The sequence below is a fragment of the Bactrocera latifrons genome, unplaced genomic scaffold, assembly GCF_001853355.1.
Source record: "Bactrocera latifrons isolate USDA-ARS-PBARC rearing strain unplaced genomic scaffold, ASM185335v1 scaffold_1111, whole genome shotgun sequence".
Lineage (NCBI taxonomy): Eukaryota > Metazoa > Arthropoda > Insecta > Diptera > Tephritidae > Bactrocera > Bactrocera latifrons.
In genome coordinates this window covers 15246-21139 of record NW_017534533.1, presented here as the reverse complement: position 1 = coordinate 21139, position 5894 = coordinate 15246, and the positions used below count along the sequence as shown (strand labels likewise).

Sequence of the window (5894 nt, the reverse complement as noted above, 5' to 3'; positions counted from 1 at the left end):
TCTGTTGAGAATGCAGGTGAACCTGCGTTATATTGATAGAAGTTGTATTGAGCGAAAATGTTGGCGAGAGTTGATTCGAGGTTTAGTTGTGTGTGTGTGAAAGACTGTGGAACAGGAGTGAAGGAGGAGGCTGAGCTATTGCTGACTTGTTGATTGCTGATGTTTTGAGGTGAGTTTTCCGGTGGTGAGTTGTTGGAAGAAAGATCGTGTGAAGTCGTAATGGGTGATTTGTTGACCAAAGAATGTGTTGGTATATCAAGAGAATTGGAGGTTGACTTAACGTTACTATTTGACAGYTGTGCTTCTCTGGCAACTACGGCGAAAGAAGTGTTCAATATTGATGGTGATTGTGCTTTGTAGAGTTTAATTGCTTCACTGATGGAGCATTTATTTTGACATTTTATTTTTAGTATCTCCTTCGTTTGCACATATTTTGGGCAAGTGTTGGCAGAGGATGGGTGAACTCCTGAGCAGTTTGCACATAGTGTGCGCGTGCAAGGTAAAGAATGAATGAATGAAGACTGCAAGAAGCACACACGGGAGGTTTATTGCATCGTTTCGCGGTATGCCCAAGCAGTTAGCAAGATTTGCATCGCATTGGGTTGGGGTAATAGGGTTTAACTTTTGCATTTCTCCAAGATACTTCTACCTTTTCAGGTAACTCAAAAAGATCAAAGGTAAGTAAAACTACACCCGTGGGTTKGGGTAGTGGTACTCCCTCCGTCCGCCTAGTAAATTTGTAAACATCGACTACACCTTGTCTYYTCATGTTTTCTATTATCTCTTTCTCGCTGACATTGATGAGACAGGGAGCAAAGATTGTACCTTTCACGCTATTGAGGTTGTCATAGTATTTCGCTTCAATTTCACACACACCAGGAAGTTTTTTCGCTGAAATGAACTTTTGGGCAATTTGGTTATTTTTTACCAGCACCAGAAGATTACCAGCACGCAACTCAGAAATTGAGATGATTTCTTTGCTAATAGCTCCTAAGGCTTTGCGGACAGCGAAGCAAGAATACTTCGAAATTGGCTTGTTTGAGTCCGTTGCACTAATGAGAATATATTTCGAGTTTTCTTTCTTGGCCTGCGGCAGGTCAGGAAARTTGAGGGGGGAGTAGGTGGGTTTCTTTCTTTTTGGCTGGGATCCAGGGGCCAGCAATGCAAACCTGTTATCCCCAAGGTTGGGCGGCCCGGGGGCTATATTAAACAAATCTTCACACTTGATGCACTTGTCTGCAATACACTTATGGATTGAAAGAACACAAGAAGATTTCTAAATGTAAACACGTGTACGTATCCGAAAATTTACGATGCGCAGAATGTCAACAATGCGTAAAGAGCGAAACACGACTTCTCAGAGCGAGCACTTGTCGAAAAACTCTCAATAGCATTAACTTACATCTAAAGCTAAAGCCGAGTTCATCCGGTTGGTCGTATATACCTCCCCCTTTTAAAAGTTAGTTTCTGTATTTTAATACGAGTATATTTAATAGAGTTATAGGAATTTGGATGCATCTATTGTGGGAGCTTAAACATCTTATTAAATTATTTTGCGTAATATTTTTATTTAAATTTTTATGTAAATTATTACTTATGTTTATTTTAACTTGTAAAGGTGAAAATAGGCCTACCGGGGAACCTAACACCTAAAAAAAGTCGGTAACGCGCCTTATTGCAAACCTCATGGGTGGTGTGGAAAATGCAAAACTTAAAAGATTCAAAAATAAATTATTAAAAATACTCATGATGTTAATAAAATTTGTTTAATTTCGTTGGAATAAAGAGTATATGAGAAATACATATGCCAATAAATTAAATGATCTGAAAGAAGTTAACAATCCTTGGTCGAATATAAATATAGATCTTCTGGTGACGAAGATCGTAAGTCTTTATTGACTAAGCTTTATTAAAAAATTCGTTTACTATTACAAATTAAAGTCCACAAATTTGCATTTTTTTACAATTATTTAATGAAATTTTCTTTTAACAAAAGTCTCACAAACAATCAATGGTACTACTAAACTAGCTTCTGCATACACCTTAATTGGCGAAGCTTCTTCCTTCATTTTACCCCAAGAAATAGCCTCATTTGGTCGAGCACCACTGTCACTGCCCTCGAATTCCGAAGATGAGTTAATAAAAACCGAATATTCGGCTCCATTTCTCATCGAATTCGCATTGCATATGTGATGCTTTATAATACCGCCACAAATTATAAACACTTCCGATTTGGTGGCTTTCACAGCCATAGGGTTTAGACGGAAAGAGTGGAAATACAGCATGTCACCTAAACTACCATCCGTAAGCGCAGGGCAAAACACAGGTATTTTATGTTTCGCAGCCCAGTAATATATTGAGCTGGTGTCGCTTATCCTTTACCCAAGTCGATGTATAATACGAGAAGGAGACCAAATCATGCCTTTCGGTTTTTGCTCTTCAACCATTTCATCAAGTAGCGGCATGAGCCAGTCCTCGAACTTGCAATAGTTATCGTTCGGTACAAGCAAATTACCTATACGATTTACACCACGATTCCGTAAATCTCGGCCAGATAATTCGAATGATCCCATGTACTTGGGGGCTAGGCATTTAATAAAGTCTTCTTCAACGCCAACCGCTGCCGTTACTACACAATCCACCATTTGGTGTTCAACGAGGAATCTTAATGTCTCCCGTATCCCAACGACACTAGATTAGATGTGAATCCGAGGAATATTGTACAGCTATGTTTTCGTCTAATGAATTCATCCGCTTCATGAAAATCGGCTTCTTCAGGTTTCAACGGCTGCTGCCTACAATCAAGCTAAGAATATTTTAAAATACAATTTGGTTACATTACCATTAGATTGATTTCTCTTATTGCCAACCCAAGGTTAGTAGCTACAACTCAAATAATTTTGAGTAATCAATTCCTTAATTCCAATCATAGCCACGCACGATGGGTGTATTTTGAGGTATATTTTCACTTCGTTTAAATACCGTTTCTTTGGGTTCCTCTGGTTCACCGGCCTTTTCCTATTGTATAAAACCTATATTCACTACAATTACTAAACTTTAAATAAAATATTTAGTAACTTTATACAAAGTAAACTTTCTTCTATATGGACTGCTCGTGAGGCCATACAGACGAATATAGTAACATATGTCTTAGATGTTGTAGTAGATCTTCTACTCCCAATGCGGACATGAAACGGACCACATTAATATAGGCCGCTGGTTGAAAAAACTGGAGCCGCAAGTACCCCATCACGGGGTAACGAAGCCATTTGTTGATTCTGGAGAATTCGTTGATGTCTCCGACAGACGGTACATTTCCATAAGTAAGTCTTCACTTGCGAGCGCGCGTGATTTATCCAAAACCGTCGACGCAAGTACTGTAACATTTGCTTGTTTAACAGTTAGAAGCAGAGCCCATTCGTATTCTCCTGCAGTCACAATATTCGACCTCTGACCCTTGTAACGTGGCAGACAAGGTCTTAATCATATTGTATTGAGGACACAACTAAGTATGCTAAATTTTTCAAATTCGGTGACCATCGGCAAAAATCATCAGACATTGGTGATGATCCTGGCGAGTGGTTATAAGAGTACAAAAAGGTTGACATTCTAGAGCCTTTGCCCGGAGTTGCTCCTCCGTTAGTTCTGGCACAACTGGATCGTTTTCGATGCATATATAACGATAAGGTCGACCTACCCACCATAGTGAATGATGCAGAAGGCCTGCAGACCTTCCTAGACTTGCACAATCGGCCAGATTGTACTCGAAGCGAATGTGTCCCCAACATTCTACCTTGGTGTGGGCCTGGATGTATGCAACTCGATTACTAATGAAGTGTTTCAAAATTGAAGGTTGTTTATGAATCCAATGTAAAACAATAGTTGAATCACTCCAGAGTGTGTAAGGGACGTCGTCTAAACGGAGCGCCCTTTGCACATGACGTAGAGTGACTATCAGCAGGTGGGCAGAACAAAGTTCCAAGCGTGGAATAGTAATCTCTTTCACCGGTGCCACCTTGGTTTTTGCAGTAACAAGTGCCATATTAGAATAATCTACTTGCGCGCCACTATTCACGTAGATAACCACAGCCTACGCCTTCGAGCTAGTGTCACAGAATGCATGAAGTGTAGAACATGCATGAGGTGACATGCCTAACCAACGCGGTATACGGACTCGCGCTAGTTCTTGAAGACCATTTCGGAATTAGACCCATTGGTCTTGTAATTCTACAGGTAATGGAGTGTCCCAGTTAAGATCCTTCCTCCACAGGGTTTGAATGAACATTTTGGCCAAAACTAAAGTTGGCGCTACTATACCAATCGGGTCATACAGCCTTGCAACGTCACTTAAGATGCTATGCTTTGTTGGTAATGTATGTGAGTCTTCAATTCTCACCTTAAAAAAGAGCCCATTGCTCAACGGATTCCAATGTAAGAATAACACAGTGGCGCTGGAATCGCATAATTCAATTTCTGCATCAGATTCTCTGGATCGATGATAGCATGAAGTGCTTTGGCGCAGTTCGAATTCCATATGTCAAGAATGAAATGACCTTGACGAAGGACCGCATTGACATCATGAGCACAACTAACAGCTTCTAACAGAGAGTCAAAACTTTCCAAAAAGTCGTCGACGTAAAATCCATCAAGGATACTGTCCCTTGCCGTAGAAGCCCGGTTTTCGTCCTCTACAATATTGTAGTTATCTACAGAACATTGGCGTAAAGAGCGAATGGCATTGTATGGACTGCTTGTCATTCCATACATTACTGTAGCCAACTCGAAGCTACGTAGCGGTTTGACTGGAGATTCCCGCCACAAGATGCGTTGCCATTTACGATGCAAGGGATTAATCTCAACCTGTCAAAATATCTTCCAAAATATTTATTTTGTTAACTCCTCCCTTCTTAATTTCGAACGTCCGCGTTCGACAACCAAGTGATTGTAAAGTTTTATTTGGAGAACTGGGAAACTTCAATATAAGGAGTACTATAGCTGAGCTCTAGAGTCCTCTTTCGTACCGCAAGCTTTTATTTATAAAATGTTTCATTGAGCGACATCTTTGGCACTGGTATCATATTCATTAACGATTGGCTTGATTCCTAGGCTGATGGAGGTTCGCCTTTGCGTAATTAAGTGGTGTATTTTTTAACTATGTACATATTTTACATGATTTAACTAGTGCTTAAAATATTTAAATATTAGAAAAAGTTAACAATTAATTTTAATTTTTACTCTAAGTGTTTCTTACTTTTTTTGATTCATATGAAGTTATAATATTGGCCCTGGCTCAGCCAATAACAAAAGTGCATATAGTTCTTTTTACAATTTCAATTTGGAATTTTTACTTTTGCTTTTTAGTTTTATTTTTAGAGTAAAGTTATCAGGCAAGTTCTGGAAATCGCACGATTTAAATTCGGCACCGAATTTGCAAATCGCGTGAGTTTGGTAACAGTGTTCCACAATTCGCGCGAATTGGCTTAAATTCGAAATCAACTACGAAACAGCTGATTGAGTATTGACAAATAAAATTTGTTTCAAAGAATTTTACAAAATGAGCTTATTTACCATTGCTGCATATTTATTGGCAAAAAATGAATGGGAAAAAAATGAGAAAGTTCGGCGGCGAGTTTTAAGGGATCACTCCAATCCCTTGGACATCCCAGATTCCGTGTAAGTATATATAAAACAAAGTTTGGAACACAAGAGATGCCCATTTGTCCCAATAAAGTTTTGTTGCGTATTACAGGATAAGTAAAGAAGCGTTTCTTGAAATTGTTCGTGATGTCCAACCATTCATAACTCCGTCATCTATTACGATTGAAATAAAGCTTGCTACTACTTTGAGGTACCTTGCAGAGGGAGGATTCCAGCGCTCGGTAGGAAAAGACACC

General features: G+C 39.3%; 1 pseudogene; it reads right to left on the bottom strand.

Annotated features, from left to right (window-relative positions):
• Nucleotides 1–1970: 1970 nt before the first annotated feature.
• Nucleotides 1971–4534, bottom strand: LOC108974415 (annotated as a pseudogene).
• Between the last annotated feature and the right edge of the window lie 1360 nt (nucleotides 4535–5894).